Source organism: Amblyomma maculatum, unplaced genomic scaffold (assembly GCF_055883805.1).
Source record: "Amblyomma maculatum isolate TAMU_Amacu unplaced genomic scaffold, ASM5588380v1 scaffold_18, whole genome shotgun sequence".
Taxonomy (NCBI): domain Eukaryota; kingdom Metazoa; phylum Arthropoda; class Arachnida; order Ixodida; family Ixodidae; genus Amblyomma; species Amblyomma maculatum.
In genome coordinates, this window is record NW_028146743.1 from 2,945,511 (window position 1) to 2,970,633 (window position 25,123).

The window sequence follows — 25,123 nt, forward strand, 5'->3', positions numbered from 1 at the left end:
CGTGTTGGTAGGTCATTAATGTATACTAGAAACAGTAGGGAGCCAAGTACTGATCCCTGGGGAACACTTGATGTCATCGGAAGGAAGTTAAATAACTCATTGTTAATCGTAACAAACTGGGAGCAATTAATTACATCATCTATGTCCTTCAATAAATCTGTAGTTACATGATCCTTCCCAACTGCTTTCCCCTTTCCATAGCGTCTAAGGATTTCTTAACCGCGTCATTTATTATTGGCGGAACCTGTGATTGCTCTTCCCACACCTAATTTCATTTTTGTCTCGATACTTTGGCTACTGTAGAGGTAGGCTACCTTGATTATCTTGTGCGTGTTTGTAATGGCATTGCCCGCGTTGTCCCTTAGTGCATACATCTGATTTTTCCCTATGCCCAATTTCCTCTTCACCGCTTTAGAACCGTTCTTTAGAACGTGCTCAATTTCCGCCATACAGTACTTCCTTATGTCGGCCACTTTACGCTTATTGATTAGCTTTGATATCTCTGCCAGTTCTGCTCGGTCTGTTGGGTTGGCAGCTTTCAGAATATGACGCTTCTTTGTCCAATATTTCGTCCCCTTAGATAGCTTACCAGTATCCTCTCTAATTATACTATTGCCTACTTCTATCGCACACTCACTAATGATATCTCTGAAATGATTGTTCATTGCTTCCACATTGAGGTCATCATCCTCTGTTAGAGCTGAATATCTATTCTGTTGCGAAATCCTGAACTCTTCTGCCCTCCCACCGCCGCTAATTCATTGATTGACTTCTTTCTTACTAATCTGTTTCGTTTCCTCTTCAGCTTTAGACTAATTCAAGGCCTTACCATCATGTGGTCCCTGCATCGCATTTTCCCGACTACCTCTACATTCTACATAACGTCGGGGTTAGAACACTGAAGTCATTTTCATTTTAGTGTCCCCGTAGGGGTTTTTCCCTACCGGTTCATTCGTTTGCTGAAGAAGGTATTAATGATTCTTAAATTATTGCGCTCTGAAAACTCAAATAGAACGCCTTCTGATATTCCTAGAACCAATGCCATAGTCACCCATTACTTGGCCTCCGACGTGCTTTTTCCCTATCTTGGCATTGAATTCGCCCATTCGTTTAATATACTTCTTTCCGTATTGCCGATTCTACGTCTTCGTAGACGCTTTCGATTACCTGGTCATCAAGACTACATGTAGGCGCATAAGTCCGTACAATCTCGAGTCTATACCGCTTATTAAGCTTAATTACGATGCCTGGTACCTCCTCATTAATTCTGTAGAATTCCTGTATATTACCAGCCATATCATTATTGTCAAGGAACTCTACTCCTAGTTCTCGTTTCTCCGGTAAACCTCGATAACACAGTATATGCCCATCCTTCAGTACAGTATATGCCTCATTCGGCCTCCTAACCTCACTAAGCCCTATCACATCCCATTTTATACCCCCTAATTCCTGCAATAGTACTGCTAAACTAGCCCCACTAGCTAGGGTTTTAGCTTTAAACGCTACTAGGGTCAGTTTCCAATGGCGGCTTGTCCGGAGCTGGAGATTCTTAGCACCCTTTGCGGCGTTGCAGGTCTGACGCCGCTGTGGTCAATTTGCAGTCGCTGGGGATTGAGGGCCGGGGGAGAGGTTTGTTAGAGTATTCATAGGCGTTTGTGACAAATTACGATACCAGGGTATCCAAATCCTGTTCTGGAGAGGGAGTGCGTTTCAGGAGGTGTTCGCAGGATAGGTCGCACCCCGAACCTGTTCATGCAATTATATTGGCACAGGAATTTATTAAATTTTTTAATCTTGCGCGGCACCGAGGTTTGAACTACGGTCCTCTTGCACGCGAGGCAGAAGTTCTGCCTCTACGCCACCGCTGCAAATTCGGTTTCATGAGAACCACAATTCAGAGGCAGAGCGAGCAATTGCTGCGTGAGTTTTCATTACTGCCATCAGTATTGGCCAAAATAGTTTGCCAAGCCCACATTTTACTGTATCTCTTAAAACTGGTAGTCCGTTAGCACTGTGCAGTATGTGGTAAGTGAAGGAAGAAATGCATCGGCTGGATTGAGCCAGTTTGCCAGTGACATGTAATAGCAGCATAATCTACACTGGTGACCTGGACAGGATCCAGTGTAGATGATGCTTTCACAAGAGACAGTCAAACTGGTTTAGTCCAGGTGCCGTGCATCTCGCCATCTCTTCACCTCCTATGGTTTATCAATTGGAACCAATTGGAAATTTTCAAATTTGTTTTCGACACTACTGGAGTATACCAATTGGAAAATACCGATTGAATAATTCCAGTTGACCAACACCAAATGGTCGAACCCAGTGGGTAGGCACGAAAGGGACCATTCCAATTGACAGACACCCATTGGTCTGCTCCAATTTCAGGCACCAGATGATCCTAGATTGACATAAAGCAAGTGTCAGGTGGTCTGATCAATTTATGAAGAAAAAATTATAGACATGAAAATTAGTCTTGTCACGGCATACAGCTAAGTCCGTGGCAGGTCCTAGCTTGCTCACAAGTTATCCAGGTCCTTGGCGAGATCCCTGCAATTATCATTCAACAGTGTTTCTACAGTGAAAATTAATATACAAGAGCGGCTAGGAACAAGATATATCATTACTATAATACCTAACAGGAAACAAGATAAATAATCACTTACAAGCAACTACTTCTTTTTTTTTGAAGGGGGAACCATCTCTGCCATAGCAACTATATCCAAACAGTACATGAATTGATGTTAAGATATGAAGAAAAAAAATAAGCTATACAGTTCAGAAGGCAGTATTATACAGGCCATACCTAAATTAAAATGAGCTTGTAATAACACGCACTTCAATAATTTCAAGCATAGAAAAGGCAATCGCTATCTGAAAGGCTGTTTTTTGTAGTGGTGCATAACCACTTTCAAACTCGCGAACTTTGGCGATTATCGTATTGTACTAGGGCAGTTATGCATTAGTTTTCACTGTAATGCGCTCCAGCGCAAACTGTGCCCCCGCAACTTGCAACTCGCATTGAGCATAATGAGAATAACAGAACACGCCACTTGCGAAGGCAAGGATATTTTAAAAAAAGCCTAATTCTTTGAAGACCGTCTGTGTAAGCAACGCCTTGGTTTACCAAAAACAAGGAGGTTGGTTATGAGCTTCGCAAGATTGCAATAGTGGAATGTGATAGCACCTTTATGGTACTCGACATACACAGACGCAACCGCGCCCTACGCCTGATTTAGAAGAACGTCCATTTGGGCTAGATGGTGCATACTGTTCGAGACCGAAAATAGCGCTAAGAAGTGACATACACAGGATAGAACGACGCAGAACGAGCGCTAACTTTATCTGACCTTCATTCACTGCTAAGGCGGCAGATATAAAGGAATTTCAAGGCATGCGCATGAACAACAATACGACGCATCAAACAAACTCTTATCTCGGTCTTGAAAAAGCGAACCGACGTATCACTCACATATGCTTTCTCTTTCTTATGTAAAACGCCTCTCGTATGGGTGAGTGATACGTCGGTCCACTTTTTTAAGACCGAGATGACATATCTTGAACGGTTTGTTTGATACGTCGTGTTGTTTTCATGCGCATGCCTTGAAATTGCCTTGGCAGTGAATAAAGGTCAGATGAAGTTAGCGCTCGCCCTGCGCCGTTCTCTCTTGAGATTGTCACTTATTAGCGCTATTATTTTCAGTCTCGAACAGTACGCCTGGTTTTTGTGCAACGAGCTCACTGATGCTCGCTTTCGCGTTAAAACGTGTCAGTAGATTCACTGCTCTGTTATGCTTACATATTCTATAGTCTTCGCTGTGCAGATTTTCTCGAAAACGATCGTTGTACTAACTCCCCAAACGTGGTCGCTTTCGCCGAGGTCGTCCGTCCTGATCTGTTATCGCCGTGAACCACTGTTGCGCCAAGGGGGTAATCCTTTCACACCAGCAACTGACACAACTGCGCAAGCGTTGTTTTTACAGCGCACACAAGCGGGTGAAGGGATCCGAGCATACTTCGTGCACTCGCGCGCGCGCGCGCGCGCGCGCACGCACGCACACACACACACACACACACACACACACACACACACACACACACACACACACACACACACACACACACACACACACACACACACACACACACACACACACACACACACACACACACACACACACACACACACACACACACACACACACACACACACACACACACACACACACACACACACACACACACACACACACACACACACACACACACACACACACACACACACACACACACACACACACACACACACACACACACACACACACACACACACACACACACACACACACACACACACACACACACACACACACACACACACACACACACACACACACACACACACACACACACACACACACACACACACACACACACACACACACACACACACACACACACACACACACACACACACACACACACACACACACACACACACACACACACACACACACACACACACACACACACACACACACACACACACACACACACACACACACACACACACACACACACACACACACACACACACACACACACACACACACACACACACACACACACACACACACACACACACACACACACACACACACACACACACACACACACACACACACACACACACACACACACACACACACACACACACACACACACACACACACACACACACACACACACACACACACACACACACACACACACACACACACACACACACACACACACACACACACACACACACACACACACACACACACACACACACACACACACACACACACACACACACACACACACACACACACACACACACACACACACACACACACACACACACACACACACACACACACACACACACACACACACACACACACACACACACACACACACACACACACACACACACACACACACACACACACACACACACACACACACACACACACACACACACACACACACACACACACACACACACACACACACACACACACACACACACACACACACACAAACTACTGCCGCGAGCTGCGGCTGGATAGCTGCCGCCAATGGCGGCATTACGTTGTGCGAACTTACGGTACAAACACTATGTTTCACGCGCAGAAAAGATTTTGTCATAATGAAATAACACTGTCTTTACTGAATATTGTTAATTTCTTTAAATAGGTTACACTTTCTCGTGAGGGTATCCAAGCGAATCCTGTTTCAACTCCCCCTCCCGAGCCCCACTCTGCGATGAAATACGCAACTTTCAACAAAGCCGCGCGGCTGACGGTGAGGAAGCTTTCACATGGCGACCAGTGCCGGCTCACGGCGCGCATTTGCCGGCTCCGATCCGTACGACAACAGGTCAGGAATGGGGCTTTGACTGTCGCTCAGCGACGCCAGCTCCCGGCCACTGCACACGGCTAAGAGCTTAGATCCATAGAAAGGTTGTACGTGTACGTTAAGGCTCTACAGGGTCTTGAATATTTGGGAGCTGGGATTTAAAAAAACTCCCATGCAAAACCTACTACCCCATTCGAGCAGAAATAACGTTCACAAAGTAGCAAAATATCGTCTACGTTATCTGATAAGTGATTCAACATCGATACTTGCCTAGATTTTCCAAAATCGAGAAAAAACTGCTCTCGGAGGCGTACACAATTTTCGCAGAAGAGAGTCAAAAAGCTATTTTGACATGGTGCGTCATCTGTCGGGCAGCGAGGCAAGCACGCCAGCGGCCGGGATGGAGCTTGCCTCACTGCTCGACAGATGACGTATCATGTCACAATATCTTTTCGACTCCCTTCTGCGAAAATTGTGCACGCCACCGAGAGTAGTTTTTTCTCGATTTCGGGAAATCTAGGCAAGTGCCGTTCTTGAATCACTTATCAGATAACGTAGACTATATTTTGCTACTCTGTGAACGTTATTTCAGCTGGAATGGGGTTTGTTTTTTGCAGAGGAATTTTTTAAATCCCAGCCCCCAAATATTCAAGACCCTGTATAATTGAAGTTTTCACGACGGCCGCCACCAACTTATGCAACGAATTGTGGCGTGAACGCTGACAATTGCACCATATTGTGTATGCGCCATAGTTTTTTAGGCCAACCAGCTGATAATTTGGGAGATATATAATACAATTCGCTATCTCAGAAGCCGATTGGAATTTGTAAACCTAATTGGAATTCTGGTGGGGAAACCCAATTAGGAGATGATTTACAATTAAAATTTTGAGCACCGTGTGGAAATCCGGCGGAATTTTACGCCCAATTGGAACCATTTGGAATGCCCAATTGGTATTTTCAGAACCATTTGGTTAATCCAATTCGACTAACCCATTAGAGCGATGTCCAATTGAGCCTAGGTGGGCCCCATTGAAGGTCCAAGTGGGTTCATTTGGAGATCCCAATTGGTCCCAGTGTTATTTTTTTACTGGGGTGAATTCGAATCGCAGAGCTGGAACACTTCCAGAGCAAAGATTTTTGCTCTTTTCGGAGCAACTGTATTCCAAACGCAAATCGGAAACACAGATCGCGTTTTCCAAGAGCCGGTGGGAAGCAATCGCCGAGTCAAGGTCAAAACTGCTCCGCCGAATTCGGCAGAATCGGGCGGAAGTTTGGTGACGTAGTTTTTCCACTGATCTCTCCACTTCCGGCTGCGGCAGCTTGTCGTCGTTACGCCTGCGGACGATCAGCACTTGCCACCGCTATGAATGCTAATTTCCATCATGAACCGGCGCTCTGTTTGGGGACAGCGTCGGAGAGAAGCCTCAGCTCGCAGAGCGATGGCAGAACATTGTTTTATTCGTAAAGGTGCAAAAGAACACTTACGGTGTGCGCTCGCTTTCAGATGTGTGAGCATATGAACTAAATAAGCTCGTATAGACTTGATGTCAACATTAGAGAGATTTAGCTTACCGGAGACGTATGACGTCTCCCGGAGACGTACAGACGTAGACGTATCGGACGCCTGCTGCGATTGCGTGAAATTTGATGTAGACGTATTCGGCTGACACCGGGCAAAACACGTTTTAGCTGTACGTATCGCCCATACGTAAGACGTATCGCTAGACGTACATGCGGATGATGATGATGATGATGGCCATCCAATAAAAAAATAGAAGCCATTTGTAATAAATACTTCATATAATGCCACAAAAATGACACATGCAGATCCCCCGAAGTCATTATGTTAGCGTTTTGACTGTGTTTCGAATAATTATAATTTGGGCTCGCTTTTAACCACTTTGCCGCCTGCAGCAAGCCCGAAGAATCCAAGCCGCGTTGCGTTAAAACCGTTGAGGTTCTTTTTTTGTGCTCGTGTACTGGTGTGCGGTTGTGTGCTAGCTTGATCTTGCGGTCGGTGCAACCCGTGCAACCTGTCCACGCTACACCATGCCTTACAGCGTCCTTAACGACCGGCAACTTCTAAGCACGCTATCGTGGGAAGAAATTGAGGACATGCAGAGATTTCAGCTGGAGCGCGAAGTTCCGAAGCCTCGGAGGAATCTGCGTGAACGTGGCATCCTCAACATCGACGCCATCGACAGCACAGTCTTCTTCAGAAATCTTAGATTTCAAAAAGAGGATCTTGGAGAGCTGCAGTCAGGCTTTCTCATTCCAAGTGAGGTCACCAGTGCGCAGCGGGTCAAGGTCTCCGGCTCCGAGGCACTTTGCATGACCTTGCGCCGACTTGCGTACCCTAATCGGCTGTGCGATTTAGAAAGTATGTTTAATCGGCACAGCTCGGTCATTTCGAGCGTCGTGTCCAAGACCTTGGCACATCTGGAGTTTTACTTCGGCCACCTACTGTACGATCTGACAGTCCACAAGTGGCTTGATCTGCAAGCCCTTCAACGCTTCTCCGAGGTAAGTAGCGCATGTGGCTGTGGTAGCTTGACGGTTACAAACCAAATTATTGATATCAGTAGAGCGTTAACTGTATGAGATATATATGCCCGCCGAAAAATGTAAAACAAGGCTGACTGGGTGTGGCGTATCAGTAGAAATCTTTGAATGCGCATTAGCGCTAATCCTAAGGTTCAGAGCTTATCAAAACAGTCTGACACTTGTGTGACCGCCTGTAGAGCTTTCATAAAAAATAATAATGAAGTCGGAACGGATTTAAAGCGACAAATTCTTTGTGAGAAGAGAGTGCGCGACGTCGTATCACCGCGCGTGCGCAATGGAGCGCGCTCACGCGCTGTGCATTGCACATCATCCCCATCAGCTTCCATGTGTGCTCAAACGCTTCCGTGCCTTCTACTCGATTTGACTAAGTTAAAATTTTGTAATCAAAAGGCATCAGAGCTCATGCTCCTAGGGAGGACAGGAGGCTAGTTGTGTAGGCCGTTTCTAGCAGGTGAGCTGTTTTGACGACGGTACAGCATAATTTATATAAAAGATTACAGTTTGACCCGTGGCCAGTCACCGACCGTCTGCTGTAATCATTCAATTCCTTTCCATTTTTTTTTTTTTCACGTCAATCTACCTAGGTACACATGTGCGAAGGCAGCACATTTACCCCTCCTGCTCTCCAGCTCTGTTTCAGAGCTCTGGGAAGGTGTCAACATCGAATTTAGTGAAACTGGCTAACGTTCCTAATGCAACCAGTGCCATGCTACTTTTTGATCTTACCTACTAGCGCAGCAATAAGCTCTTCCACAATCACATGTACAAGCCATTTTTTTCTTCCAAAATGAGGCAAGTCCATAAAAACACAAACTGAGAAATATGCAGAAGGTTGTTATCAGCACAAATTATTTATTAATTTGCTTCATATAATACAGATACTCAACACAAAAATTTATCAAAATTTTATGCAATAATTTAAACAATCGTAAGTAATTTTCGATTTGGCCCTTCTCTACTCGAAAATCTATATTTGACGCCACTCTTACCGAAAATTTTTTTTTTTTTTCAGAGCCGCTTCTACTTTCTCTTTGTGAAAATAATACCTGTAAATGATCATACTGTGATTACAGCTGATGAAGAGTTGAAATACTCATTTTCTACAATCAGCAGCACTGATTTGCTCTAAAGTGAGCAGATAAATGCCTAGTGTGCTTCTGCTTCAAGCAAAGATTTGAGGCAGTTTTCTATTGATAGAAATGAGCTGCAATGTATTTAATGGAGAGCTATTTTAATTTAGTGCACCATTGTATTGCCGGGGAATGGTAGATGCACATAGGACGCATAGCAACAGGACAGCGGCAAGTATTGTCGTTTCTTGCCAATTTCAGCTATTTGCTTATGTTACTAAATGCAGAAAGCTGCGGCCAACGCGCTTAACTAAATGCAGTCTTTATATGCAGAAATTGCTTCTTCTGCTGCAGGTGTTTTGTCTTCTGGCTTCAGATCTTCCTCTGATCTCTTCGTATCCTAAGCAGTGGATAAGGAAGTAGCTCTGGAAAAGAAATAATTGAATTTACACCCAAAGTAGTCCACCCTATCATGCTAAAGCTGAGAAAGAAAGCTGTCAAGAATAGAATAGATTTTGCTCATTTCAATCTGCACATCAGCAGAATCTGGCAAATTTTTTATTTCACACAGGATTTCTGCGCAATTCCTGGCTTTTATTGACATCCTTACTGTCTCAAACTGTTCGCAAAAGTAGAATGCATATATGATCCTCCAATTAAAAAAAGAAAGTTAAGCTAGTTTAGGTCTACGAATTTGGATTATTATAGAAAACAAAAAACTTCAAGTGTATTTGATAGTATTGAAAAAATTCCAAGAGACTATGGAATCTACACTGCAGAAATCTTAAAGCCTAACCGGTGCTGGTGCACACGGTGCATCACATTTGCTCTCATCATCATTATCAACTGATTGCACTGTCATTATCTTTGTTAATGTCATCATTGTCATTATCACTAATTGCAGTGTCATTGTCATCACTACTGTCATGTTTACATTTGACTAGGAGAATTATGTGTTTCGCGATCCCGGGCGTGGCACAGTTGCTTAAAGCGCTCGGCTGGGATTTGAGGGATGAAGGTTTGATTCCCATTGGAGACAGGATGTTTATTTCTTCTGATGGCATCATCATGACGTCATTTTATTGACAGCTGTAGTATGGCCGAACAAATGAATGCCGACGTTATGAGCCATTAAAGGATTTCGCCTTAGCAATGATGGGCCTGTACGAGTGAACTCCCTTGGGAGCAGTGCAATAAGCATTATGCTACGGCAGAGTAAAGAAGGTGCACGCTGAAAGGTTATTTTCTCTTGACTACTGTGTAGGGACTCTATAAGCGCTCATTGCTTGCAGCCAGTTCAATTTTTCCTCCTCAGGCTGTGCATGCAAAGGGGGCCCCTTTGCCCAACTGCTGGGGCTTCATTGAAGGAACGGCAAGACAAATTTGCCGACCTTCTGTAGGTCAGAAGAATTTCTCAGGGCACAAGAGGCACCCGTGCAAAGTATCAGGCACTTATGTGTGCCAATGGCATAATCTGCCAGCTGGATGGACTATATGAAGGCAGGCGTCACGATGCAGGTAAGCCTGTTCAGTCATGTCTTCATTGCAGTAACCAGCCATAATGTTTTTCATATTCAGCGATGTGCATTTCCAGATTAAAGCCTAATATCTCTGCAACAAAAATTCCACAAGTACTTTTATATTTTTTAGTTGGTATTTGGGCAAAGGATACTCAACGACCGGCCTCATGAAAAACGGTATTTCATGTGTAAAGAAACACGGCACTTATGTGATGCAAGGTTGTGTTAGCATGTGGTATTTTATAAATTTGTAGGAAAAAATACCTAAAAACTCGCAGTTGTAATTACATCTCATTATGCAAAGAAACAAAGGCACCTGTATGGATCCTAATTGGATATATTTTAAATTCTTGCTATCTTCTAGGGATCCTCAAGGAGACTGTGCTGCATGAGAACCTTCAAAAGGTCACCATAGGGCAGAAATATGTGATCTATGGTGACCCAGCGTACCCCCTGCGGCCCCTACTCTACAAGCCATTTGGAGGTGCGATACTGCAGCCGCATCACGTTGCCTTCAACAAGGCAATGAGCACTGTTAGGCAAGCCGTAGAGGGGGGGGGGGGGTTCGGCAGTGTAGCACGGGATTTCGCTTTTATTGATTATTTCAAAAATCAAAAGTTGAGATGTCAACAGGGTTGAGATGAATTTTTTTTACGCACGGTGGCAGCAAGATTTATCTCTAATAATTGCAGCAGTACATGACTGCGTCCCCATTGTTCCAGATTGTTGTAACACTCCACGCTCTATCATGATGTTTTCTTGCCAGTCTGAAGTTGAGCACAGCGGCGAGCCATAGGCATTCTATGGCTCGATGACCGCTGAGCATGCTTGTTCCTATTATCTGCCGCCAACTTGTTTAGTCTTTTGTGGGTGCAAGTCAGTCAAATAAGGAGTTCATTTGGGAGCTCTGCCAGTCTCCTAACTGATTGTCTACGGCGTGGTGGTGTTGAATCCTGTTGAGGTACCTCATGCCCCTGAATATGGAGCAAGCCACACAGACACTGCATCTGGATTTTTTTACAGTCTCATCTCCCCCATCTTCAAAGGACTGTCTGATGAAGATGCGGAACACGGCTTGATCTTTTTGAATGCGTGAGCAAAATTGAGGCAAGCTTACTTCATACTTCAGGGATATACCAGTACCTGGTATGAAAGTCATAAATTCTTTTTCAAGGATTGGAATGCTTTCAAGAAAGAACTTTGGTAGGCTTTCTCAACCATCGTTAGAAAAGAGAGTTCAGTCTCTTCAATCCAAAATTGAACTCCTCAACTCATCCTCTCCATCTTATGTCAAAAAGGTAAAGCCTCTCCTCTGCCGTGCTGGCCCAGAGATGGCAAAAGAAAGAACTCCCTGGTGCGCAGCGCCCAAGGGTAACATTTTGCGAGTCTTCTACGCAAGCGTGTCGAACTTCACCAAATCAGCAGCTACCAATAAGAAGGCCATGGACGCCTGGGTCCGCCAGTTCACCCACCCACTTCAAATGCTCTGTAAGCCACTATGATAGATAATCTGTGGGATCGTATTTGTGAGATAATTCGGGAAGAGCTGTGCTGACTGGCTGCTACTGTTGTTCCAACAGCCTCAGGTGGCAATGCTTATGGACATCTGTGAAGAAGTCCAGCATGCACTTGGCTCTTGGCCATCGTTAACTGCAGTGGAAGCTGTAGCCATAACTTATGCCTCTATAGTACACAGTCTGGGTTGCATAGCTGCATTCCAGACCCTCTTTGACTTAAACCAGTTGTTGAAAGAATGCCGCTTCCCAGGCCCCACCCTCCTATCATACATGCGATGCCCAAGCCCAAGGAAAAGCAAAGCATGGAGGACTTCAAGCCACTGCCTCTTGTTCTTGCACTGCGATGAGGTCAGCCATATTGTCATGCCTCTACATACAAATTGGTTCAATTGTTCAGTCGTGTCCGACTCTGTGTGACCTTATAACCACATGACCCCTAGCTTTCTGATTTCCCACTATCTTTCTGGTAAAGATTTGAGGGGCACAGAAGAACAGGTAGGCAAGTAACACGATGCTTAGATGGCATCCGCGGGGCATCGCAGATGAATCTGTGCACAGACGTATAGGCATGCTTGATCCTGCCATTGCTGTCCTAAAGCCACGCATCGGCCAGCAAATACAGCTGACTACCTGCACAGGGGATAGCATGCTTCATCAGGTCATGTATCCCGTTCCCCATCAGCGATCAGCACACAATTTGTGTCACTGGGCTACAGCTACACTGTGCCTATCTGAAGAAGGTACCCACTCATTGTAGGAGAAACTGTAGTGAGCAAATTATGGAGATGAGGTTGATTTGCAGTGAAGTAATAAGGATGTGCTGACAAATGGTGATGGTGCACCTGCTACAGGGGCTTCAATGACGACATGACGATAGTTAAAGATGATTGCAAGAATATTGCACCAGTGCCATTAGTAGTGTGTAACTATGACCTGGTGACAGTGCAATGACGATAATTAAAGAGACTGCAAGAATATTGCACCAGTGTTGTTGAGTAGTGTGTAATGATGACCTGGGGACAGTGTGCTGGCCCTGAAAATGATGATGACACCACCAGCTGTATGAGTCCGAACCTACGATTTGCATTTTGGTCAATCAGTCTATGTCGGGGTTATGATCTGCACTGACGTGTCTTCTCATAGCTGGCCTCAGGGCAGACCAAGGCTCTTGCCACCCTTGACTTGATGACAGAGGTCACCCTTTCACTCAGAATGCGCATAAAGCAGCTTGTCCATGAGGTCACTTGGCAGTTGTTGCTCCTTCCCGAGCCGACCATTAAACTTGGCATTGACCCTTCAGCACATGGTCCAGAAGCAAGTGTCTGAGGCCCTGCCGTCAGTTTTCAGCCCGCCTCCCGTTGCTGCACTGCTTACTTACGCCGACGTTGCCTGACAGGCATTGGCAGCATTTGTCAGTTTCCGACCGCCCCTCGGGCAACCACCATTGATGCTGCCTTGCCACCTCTCCAGCGTTTTAAACCATGGTGGACTCTACGTGCCTATGTGCTATGCCTTCAGCATCGCTGGACACGTGATGCAGCACTGCCATTGCCGTGTCTTGCCCGCTGCTGACAAAGCTGACCATTGAGCATACGCTTATGACCCTTCTCGTCACATTACTTGAATCTTACCTCCTGAGCCCTTGAACTACCATAGCTGCCCTTTGTCTGTCACCGTTCCATATTTACGTGTCACTGCTCAGCTTCCTCCATACACTGTCATCCGATGCTGCCACAGGAAATCTAGTGATTGCAGTTCCGGAGGCAACAATTGCCTTTTCATTGATCAGTTGAGACTTGCTTTTACCATCAAATGTGATCAAAGTTCCTATCGAGGGCACTGATGCTCTCGCCCTTTTTGATACCGGTCGGTACCACCACCAAAACATACTAACAGAAATTGTTGCGAAAGGAACAACACAAGACAGCCAGTTCAACGACACGCTCGCAGGCTCAGGCAATTTTTTTCTCGTTTGATTATGAAGCCGCGTGATGCACAGAAGACACGCAAGCTTATTTTACAAGCGAAGAACTTTTCTTGAAAAAGGTTTATGTGCAAGCGTGATTTTTTCCACTGTCTGATTGATGTTGCCTGTCCAGTAGGTCAGCAGTGGTCGCATTAGTGTGGTTAGGTCCTTAGTGTGACTGCGGTCTTCTCTCTCGCAAATCAACTCCGGAAATTGCACAAAATAGGGAAGAAGGGATGAAACTAACATTTTGCATAGCTTGCTGCTTCTTATGACCTCCGGGCACTTCATCACCTTGCTAACAAAGAAAGATACATGGTGATTTTCAGATACCTTAGGCGTCCATCATCAAGAATTTTGATAAGTCGAGGGTTTTGCAGGAATCACAAGGCACAAAGTTAATAAATGGATAGGGACTAATAAAATAAAATTATTGACACTTTAAAGTATGCACTAGAAGTTATTGAAACTTTGGTAATATATAAATTATGAAAACACGGGCAGGCACTGAGAACAGAATAGATAAAAATGTTTCATGAGATTCTGTAAAACTATTGATGCTTTCTCTTCAAATGGACGGGCAAGGTAACCAGCCAAGAATGCAATCGGTGCTAACTGTATGCCAACTGCTGGTTCACACCACAAATGAATGAATCCAAGCTGACTCGAAAACTCTCTCGCAGTAGACGTGATATGGCAGTTGGCAACCCAGGTAGCACAAAGTGGGCTATGAAGGGTGGGCCCCGGTGGGCCCGATGTAGGCAATGCAGGACAGCCCCGGTGGGCTCAATGTGGGTGCTGCAAGGGGCCGACGTAGGCCCGAAGGGGGCTGTCGACAAAGCCCCAATGGGCCCCACTAGGGTCCGATGTAGGCAGCCCTTGCGGGGCTGCCCACATTTTTCCGGCATTGTTAAAAGGGCACATCCCGCCAACCCCCCGCGATGGTCCTACTTTGGACCGATTTGAGCAGCCGCTTTGGAGGAACATTTTTTTTAATTTCAGTTAGCCTCTCAGATAGTGACATATCACCAATGCGGGTTCTATAGCGCATGCCGCACTTGGGCTTGCCCACATTATTCTCATAGGGGTCCGACGCAGGAAATTGATGGAAAGTCCTAGTCCAAGTTTTCCCAATAAATATTTATGCACATAACTAAGTAATTATTTTACACATGTCTGCACTTTCTAAACAGCCACAATTTTAAATTTTACAATAATTCATAACATTCATCTAGCCGAAATGACTTCATGTACATCTTGTTCAGGCTATGGAGATGTGTGTTCTGAACTGCAATATTCTGCTGGGAGTTGCAGGCTGTCCAAAGCAACCACGTAAGAGGCAACAGTTAGCAATCAGTTTGTTTTAGTATTTGTAGCGCAATTTGCACGAGCGCGAGAACTAAAGCCATGTAAATTTCTAATCGACTAAACATGGCAACAACTGTTATACAAATCATCTATAATAGTAATTTAGGGCAACATCTAATGCAAATAAAGGTTGGAAACAATGATTACGCAATTGCACGCACGCCTTTTAGCCCCATTACGGCCGATGTGGGACCTACAGCGGTTTTGAGTGGGCAGCCCCAGTTGGGCTGGGTGTTGGTTTCGAACCTAAAGCCCACTTGCTGTTGCACGTGCCTTCAAATTCCCCACAAGGGACCAATTTTGGTATCATGCGGGCCCTCCCGCCTTCCAGACTCATTACGGCCCATGTGGGATATAAAGCAGCTTTATGTGGGCAGCCCTAATTGGGCTGGACGTTGTTTTTGAGCCTACAGCCCACCTGCATTTGCACGGGCCTTCAAAGTCCCCACAAAGGACCGATTTGGTACCATGCGGGCACGCCCGCCTTCCAGCCCCATTACAGCCTATGCGGGTCCTAAAGCGGTTTAGCTAAGGCTGCCTCATTTGGGCTTCACGAGGGCTTGCCCAAATTGAGCCCTCATTCATATTTCACCTGCCCTCAAGTAACCAACAAGGGGCCGATTTGGGCAGCATGTGGGTATGTCCGTTTTCTTGCCCCACTACGGTCGATGTTGGTCCCACAAAGATTTAATGGGGGCGGCCTCATTTCGGATCTATGAGGGCTTTCCCATAAAAAGCCCACATTTAGGTTGGATTGCCCTCAAATATCCGGCAAGGGACCCTTGTGGTCTGGATGCAGGAATGCGCTCTGCATTAGCCAAAGAAACGCCGCTATGGGACCCATGCAGGAGAAGCAGGCGCAAGCCCAAATGGGGCTTGCCCACTTTTGCCCCATCGGTGACCGATGCAGGTTTTATGATGGTTGCCCCAGCCCCACTTGCCTACATCGGACCTTCTGGGGCCCCACATTCTGTGCTACCTGGGAAGGTACGACTTTCATAATCACGAACGCCAAGTTTTATAGCTGCCTAATTGTTGATAGGTGCATTTGCAGACGGATGCTTGCAAGATGCCAGCCTGTACAAAGCATGGCAAAATGTGTATAATATCAGTCGATATATATATATTTTTTTCGCTAGTGGTACCTTCACTATTTTCTCCGAGGTGAAAACTTCAGCCCTTGCGTCAACTCTGTCGTTCCCGCCTTTGAATTGCCTTAGGCTGCTAAAGAGCGATACTATAGACTTGCTTTCAGAGCCTGCTTTAAGGCGTATCGGAAGCTGAAAAGAAGATTCGGTTAACTGCAATGCACTATAGTAAGGCACACAGAAGACATTGTTGTAAGATACTTGATGTGATCAAGAAGGTACTTAATTTGCGCCACTGTGGATCTGGTTGTCATGATTGTTGCTTTGCACGTTTGTTTGGTTAGCCTTTGCTTCGACGTGCCTCCATGGACCTGAATGTCTTCGATATGGCAAAGTCCAACTCTAACCAAGAGAGTCACCCGTCATCTGACAAATAGAGCGGCTCCTCTTGGTGTCTCCCTGGCTACACTTATGCGATGTTGGGCAAGGCATACCATTTTGATATCATCGTCATAAAAGTAATCATGGCGGAGCTATCTTGAAACACACATGCTTCAGGATGACACATGGGGTTGTCCAGGAGGAAATGAAGTGTAGCTATAACAAGTGGGGAAAATAAAGCTATTGACCTGCGCACATAATTTTTTCAAGGTTGTTTGGCTCAACATGAGCCCGCGTGAGTAACTTAACTTGTAATGTGGGCAGTTCGGGAACACGGAGGAGACAGCTGAAGGAAGCACGGTCTTCAGTTTTATGTTCTTCCTGCAATCGTCATCTGTGAAGTGCAGTGAGTATACTAGTGACTTGTCACTCGGCTCCCACCGGCTTCCTTTTCTATCCTAGCCCTCCCGAGATATGTTTTTCAGCCATGCTGCTCGACGTTGTGAATCGCACGGGAACTCATGGTAACCGATCTTTTCTTGCTTTCGTGGTGGACAGCAGCACACAGCAGTTGCCTGGCATGGTGCTGCATACGCTTAGGACGCTGTTGACACAGGCACCGATGACACGCATGCAGAACTATCAGAACCACGCGGTTATACTGAGTAGTCAAAATGATAACACGTGCCAACCCAGCCAGCGCGCTCCTGCGTCGTCTGCTCGTCCGTGCCGGCGGCGCCTTGCCATGGAGTGGTGGCGCCCTCGCGGAGAATGACGGCGAAAACTGTAACTTCTCCCAATACGCGCTTCCCCAGCCATTGAAGCGCGACGCGACGGGCCGCACCAAGTGCGCCTCCATTAAGCGGCCGTGGCTGTGCTCTGGACCAGCAGCTTCACTTGTTCCCAGCACTGACTTTGAACCGTGAGTGGCACAAGACGCTTGTGACCGCAAATATGCACTATACCACGAGTCCGAACGCTGCACTTGAGTGTGCCGCACGGGCCGCCTCTTGCGTCGTCACCCAAATAGTTGTGTGCGCGGTTGTGTATTACCTAGATTAAGGAGAGGTGGCATAAGAGTTATAAAAGTGTATGTGTGTGTGAAGTGGCATCTGCTTTGGCGAACGTGGTGGCGAACCACCATAGCCTGTCATCGTCAGGCTGTCTGATGGCTTGAGTGAAAACTTGTGCTGCCAGATGCGAAAAGTGATGATGCCATTTCATGGTTTTTCACTTCATGCCGCTAATTCACAGCTCATTTAACCTTTGATCGCATGCACTGCTAGAGTCATTATTTATACTTTTCTGTGCATAACTGAATTGCACTTTCATTGAGCTGTTATGATGTCATCATGGGCTGATATTTTCTACCAGTGTCAGGCCTTCATTGCACTTGTGCTGAAGTTGAGCCCTTTCCTTTGGCAACATGTGAGTTGGTACCTCTAACATGTGTGCCAAATTAATTCTCACTTATGATGTTGAGACGCTGTCATGTTTTGCTATGCTGCTATAATCTCTTCTCTGCGACTTTTTGTTGGGCCTGTCATCTTTGAGTCACCTGACGGCTTCACACCTCCTTACAGTTTACCTCCTGTCGTTTGCCGCGCTTACTGTAGAAACTAGCTGCAGTGTAATAGCCATCATCAATCCCCTCAGTTACTCCTCTTTCTTTGTGGTAAATGTCTGGCACATGTTCAGTCTTTCACCTTTGTGGTCGACTGCGGCTATGATGACGACTCTTGCCACTTACCGGTAATCGGCAGCTGTGCTTACTACTTCCGCTCATCTAGCCCGCATTGTATTTGCCAGCTTCATTGAAGATAAGCTTATGCCGAAAGGACTCTTCGCATCATTGTTTGGACAGTCCGTCAATTGTCACCAATCGAATCAACACTGACGCCTACTCACTGCTGTGCCAATGCCTAAATCACGTCTCGGCGACTGAACATCATAATCGACGAACAGATGGCTGACATGGTTCAGCGAGGTGTCATTCAACCAATGCAGTCTTTTGGCTGTCCTCGTTGTCATTGTCACCAAATAAGATGGCTTTATCCAATTTTGCTTAACTACTGTTGCATGAATAACATGACCAGCAAGGCTGTCTATCCCTTCTCCCAAATTGACACCACCCTTGACTGTTTGCAGGGCACCAATTTCTTCTCAACTTTAGACCTCCATTCATTACACTGACAAATTTAGCTGGATGACACTGACCATGCTAAGACTGCTTTTGTGAAGCCTGACAGACTACAGATTCAGCTTCATGCGATTTGGACTGTATATCGATCCTGCCATTTTTGTATGCATGATGGACAGCATATTGAGCGGTTTTGGATGGGAAAGCTGCTTATGCTGCTTTGATAGCCTTGTTGTTGTTGGATTTTCAGACACACCTGATTCGCTTCAGATATGTATTGTAATGCCTTATGGTAGGTGTCCTCCAACTGAATTTAAAGTAACGTTGCTTGCCATTTGACGATTTTGAGCCCTGTCGTACCTAAAACGCTGTGCTTCCAGACCCAGCAAAGCAACGAATGATGCTGAACATAAAAAATATACTGTACAGTTCGCTTCGCTGCTGTGGTGAAGGAAAACAGAGCTTAGGCTTGATAAGCAGGCTCAACCATAGTTAAATGCCTTTTTTTAACCCTGCGGCCATTTCAATGTTTCGAGCAGTTAGGCTGCTCACTTCACAATTCGTGATGGGCTCTTCTACCAAAGGAATTATGTCTTATTGCTGCCAATTCCTGCTTGTGGTTCCTCAGCACTTTTATTGGAAATAGGGGCTTTGTTCCACGCTGGCTTACAAGTTTCTCCCACTGTTCCCTTCAAGATTGATGCATGGCTTTGTCTGGTGTGGTATGTACGCCTATGTGTGCAAGTTTGTCCACTCCTTCCCCCGAATGTCAACCCCGCGAGCCTGATCATTGCATCCTTGAGCACGCTTCTGTTGAGCCTGTGGCGCCCTTGCAAGATATTCGACAACTTGGCCATGAAACTGTCCAATGTCTCATTTGAAGCAACACTACAACCAGCACATGTTTAGTTTGCCAGGATGGCTCCCTCTTCTTCCCTGGGCTGATTATAAAGAAGGAAATGACCTGGCGCCAGTGCATCAGCACGAGACGATATTACCAGCTGTGTGAGCCCGAACTTCCTAGTTGCTTTTTGGCCTAGCCTTCCTAATTGAGCTTCCCTACATTAAAGCTGGTTACAAGTGTCAGGACTACGAGAGATGGCTTGAGAATGGTAGCGCCATGCCCCTGCAAAGATCATGGCAAGCGACAAAACATGAACTCCACCCAAAGATAATGAGCTATATGAGTTTGTGAAGAAAAAATTTTTGAAGTGGCTTTGGTGTACTGCCTTGGTGAACAAAAGCTCTGATTGCTCGGTTATCAGTGGAGCATTCGCTCCAAAGCTCAAGTAAGTGATTCCCACTAGGGGTAGCCCGCAAATTCGCGCCATGCGAGGGCATCTTATTGCTTCAGGGCGATGCACTGCAAGAGTAAATGCGAATAGACGTAAAGGTCGAAGTCTACAGCTTTGTTTCAATTACTGTAGACTAAAAAACTTAATGAAAAGAGATGTCTTCCTCCTCCCAATGATCAGCAATATCCTCAACTCACTCTCCACACCCTGTACTTGTCGTCATTGGCCTTCAAGAGCTGGTACCAGCTCTTGAAGAGCTCTTGAAAAGCTCTTGAAAAGCTGGTACCAGAGCTGGAAGTGACGAGAGAGATTAAGAGAAAACGGCCTTTAGTACATTGAACAGATTTTTGAGATAAAGTTCATGCCATTTGGGTTTTGCACTGCACCACCGTTTCAGCGATTCGTGGAAATGTTGCTAGCAGGCCTCAGGGGCAAACCTGTCTCATGTACACAGACAACATTGTAGTCTTCATAACAAGCTTTCATGAACACATGAAAAAGCTGCAGGTAATTTGAACGCCGTTAAGTTTTCTGGACTTGTACTAAAGCCGGAAAAATGGCACTTCACGTGCCAGGAGCTGGTGTTCCTCGAGCTGGTCGTCAGTAAAAGCGGCATATGACCTGGCCCACAGAAGACAGCCGCTACCAATGCCTGGCAATAAGAAAGCCAACGGCAGATTTCTTGGGGTGTGACTTTTCTACGTACCGCTAAACATTTGCCTGCAACACTGGTCCTTAATCTGCTGACAAAAGCAGATTTTTTTTTTCAAATGGGAAGCATTGCAAGAAAACGCCTTCAGAGAACTTCAGAATTGTTTACTGTCCTGTTCAGTACTCGGTCACTTTTGATAATAATGCGACCTAAAAAATATTGCTGATTTTCTGAAATACATGGCGTTCTTTTTTTCTTTCACGAGTACTCTTCATGTCCTATCACAGTTCCTGCTCTGCCCAGTCAGTGCGCCCCTCAATGAAAACCACTTCTCCCCACTTGTGGACCAGTAGAAGTGCTGAAGAACCTCTTCAAACAGGGGGGGGGGGGATTTGTGAGGTTTGCTGCTGCAGTACCGAGAACACGTCGCAGAATTGAGAGTAAAAAATGCACCCAATAAGCCAGAAGCGCACCACGGCCTGGAGAGGACGTGGGGAAGAGGCGACATGTCTGCATTGGTATGCATATGGTTAAAAGGTATTAGATTTCTTCCAATGCCGTGCCACCCGCTTATCATCATCATCATCAGATGACTATACCCACTGCAGGACGAAGGCCTCTCCCATATTCCTCCACTTAACCCGGTTCTGTGCTAGCTGCATCCACTTGACCCCCGCGAACTTCTTAACCTCATCCGCCCACCTAACTTTCTGCCGCCCCTGCTACGCTTTCCTTCTCTTGGAATCCAGTTTGTTACCCTAACCGACCATCGGTTATCCTCTTTTCGCACTACATGTCCTGCCCATGCCCATTTCTTCTTCTTAACTTCTCCCCCGCTTATCGCACACCCGTAACTGCAGATGTCATGCCCGAGTTGCTTTGCATTGCAGCCCCATCCAGTAGTGCAGCCAGAGCTCGAGTTTTACCAACATGGCATCAATGCCGTAGATGCTCCTCCCTCTGTTTCTGCATTCCTTTTTTTCATTTTCATGAATGAAAGTCACCTTTGAGTGTCTCGAATTTTAACCCTGCAAAACTGTATAGCCAGACCGGAACTATCGCTTTTTTTTGCGGCTGTGGGTTTTATGCAACCTGAAAATCGCTTCACAGGCCCCTATTTGAGAAACACTGGCCTCTGATATGCTCATAGCATTGACCACTACGTGGCACGACTTTGAATTCCTTTTGGTGAAGCAGTGGCCACAGGCCTCTAACGGTGTTTTCAACGTTGTAGCTGAGGCTGAGTTTTGAGCAAGGTTGTGTAGATATTTTTGTTTTGAATCATTCTGTATGTTTTCAATTATAAGAATGCAAATATTTTTTTAAATGTGTAATTGGAAATGGAATGTTTTGTAATGCCTCTTGCAGATAGTTTTATACCTGTATTTGCCAAACTGTAGCCTCAGCTACTTATGCACCATAAAATGCAAGAACAGAAACAGATTGACAACATTTGTGTTGCAAAATGTATCTTGGTTTATTGGCAAATTGAACATGGTCGAAAGTTTTGGACAAAATAAACTGGTGCTACCTACAATGTGGTATAGTACCAACATAACTTTCATTCTTTCATCAGTGCAGTCAGTATCTTGTCAACTGATTGCAAAGATTTCACCAGCTGATCTTCACATGTCCAAGTTCAGCCTGAAGGGGCAGTGCTTGTCAGCATGTGCTGCATACAACATCAGTGTTGTATTCTTCTTCCTTCCTGCAATAAAAAGGCGTAATGTTTGCAGAAATTACTGTACAAGTGAAGCCGTTATGAGGAAGCTGGATGTTTTTAAAATCTCTACAGTTGGTATTGCAGTGAATAACTATGCACATAATTATTCATGGAACGTCTGGGCATATGGCATACCTCTATATAGCCAAAGCTGGTCTTACCTTATTTGGCGCCCTATGCAACTATGCGAACGGCTGGCAAGACCACCCCCTTTCCTCTTTTTAAAGAGCACGCGGCTAATGTCTCTCGTGAAGGACGAAAGACAAGGGGAAGATGTGGAGATGGAGGGGGGAAGGGGAGGTCTAACTGCAGATCGGCACCCCCTTCATGCTGGCGCCCTATGCGACCGCACTGGTCGCCCACCCCAAAGGCCAGCACCATATATGGCACAGAAGTACAGCAGTCTCCTTCTGTGAATTCACATATGTATCATACCTGTTGATGATTTATTCAGCCGTAATGGCACATACCCACGGTTGGAAATAGGCCATGGTATATAGCAGATGCAAAATGCTTGCGGACAAGGAATTGGCTATTTTGATAATTACGAGTTTAAAACTAGAATTTTATTTAAAAAAAAACGAAAAGAAACGGCAGTGAATTCTCATTGTAGCAATCTACCTTGTCTAATTATATAGTCATGAACAGAATCACACACTGGTTTTAGGGTATGTCCCTTGGCACTTGCCTCGAAGGAGCAAAGAATCGGGACAGAACAGGCACTACACAAGCGAGAGGAACCTCCAAGTAAAATCTGTGGAGAAAAGTGAATCTCCAGCGGGAGAGGAAAACGTGATGTATGGACTCCATTCTGCTACAACTCGCAAAGGTCGGTCATAGATAGCCCAGAACGGCATAAATAAGGATTTAGTTGCGGTATTCTGCAGTGCAAGAGGGCCATGATACCTCACATTACCTTGAACTGCACATTCGCACACTGCCAGGAAATTTCAGGTTTCAAATCAGATGCAGCACGGAGAGGCTCATGGCTCAGGTAGTGGAGATGTTGGAAGCGTTAAGTTTGCTATAGTTAGATATACTGTTTTTGGGTTGTCCCGGGACAATAGATTCACCAACGGCAGACTTTGCTAAAAAGTCTGCCTTCTCGTTAGGCGCAATACCACAGTGCCCAGGGGCCCAGTGAAAGCGAACGTCTATGTGGTGGAATAAAAAAAATTATGACCGTAACGGCTGAGAGATGTATCCCTCGAATGTTTTTGCCCTGTCGAGATAAAGACTGTCCGAAAGTATAGTAACTTTAGAGATATTGCATGAACACGTTTTACGCCCAACTCAGTGGTAAGAAACTCTGCGACAGAAATAGGGGTATAGTCACGCCCAAAATGAAAAACTGCTATCGGGAGTCCGGGAGTATGTGCGAATACATCTGTTTTTATTTTGCAGGGAGGCATCTGTAAAAATGGCAATATAGTTAGGAAAATTGGTTAGATAATCCTCTAAGATGGCGTTAATGCTCTACTATTAATAAGCTGAAATATTGGATGCCCTTTCTCTTGACATTTGTTGGACTAGCACTCCTGCTATTTCCTCGGGTCCGCCTTCTGTGATGGATGACATGTTTCCTGTTTGCATGAAAGTATGTGTCCTGTTCGCGTGTTGTCAATGTAGAAAAGACATACGCGCTACAGTTAACTTTGTTTATTAACCAGACAAGAGGGTGTGACCAGCGTCGGCAGAGGCGAAAGCCGAACTGGTTCGCCGAAGAACGGAGGGAACGTACGTCCACAAATGGGACTTGCTTCCCCGAACAACGGGAGGGTGAGGGAGCCTGCCGTGGGGCTGTCCTGCTGGGCGCGGACAGGGGGCGTGTTCTCGCGGCGCGGAGAGGGGTTCCAGGGTCTGTACATTAACACGCACTGCTCTAGTCAAAGAAAGAACGAGAACACAGCACTTCAGACACAACACTTCCTTCCCCCTTACAAAGTTGCCTGATAGCATGCAGGGAGTCGGTGAGGACGCGTGGAGATGCGCTGGCTCTGGGCGCACAGGGAAGAATCACTTGTAGACTGGTTGTTGTCCACTGTGCTTTCTAGGTCTGCCCTGGGCGCCTGAGGAGGATGGTGGCTATGTGGGAGGATGGTTCAGATGTCCTCGCTGCTGCTGGACCGCTCTCGGAATGCGCCATAAATCCACGCAGCTGGTTGAGGTGTCGGCGCATCACTGTTCCATGTATGTTGACGAGCCAAGAGCGCAGGCCTATGCGTCTCACAACATTAGCTTCCTCCTAGCGTGGTTGTCTGAGAAACTGGCGGGCGAGGACGCGCTGCCCCTCAACAAGTGTTCCGGAATCGGGTTTTCTTCCCGGGTCATCTCTGTTTCTGGCTCAGTGAGAACAGCTGTAAGCTGCGTTCGCATTTCGCATTCGAACATCATTTTTGCTGTGGTCCAGCCTGTCAAGTTTTGAACTGCCG

At 45.9% G+C, this 25,123-nt stretch overlaps 1 pseudogene; it reads left to right on the top strand.

Moving 5' to 3' along the window:
• Positions 1 to 7,455: 7,455 nt before the first annotated feature.
• Positions 7,456 to 11,200, top strand: LOC146171723 (uncharacterized; annotated as a pseudogene).
• The last annotated feature ends 13,923 nt before the right edge of the window (positions 11,201 to 25,123 follow it).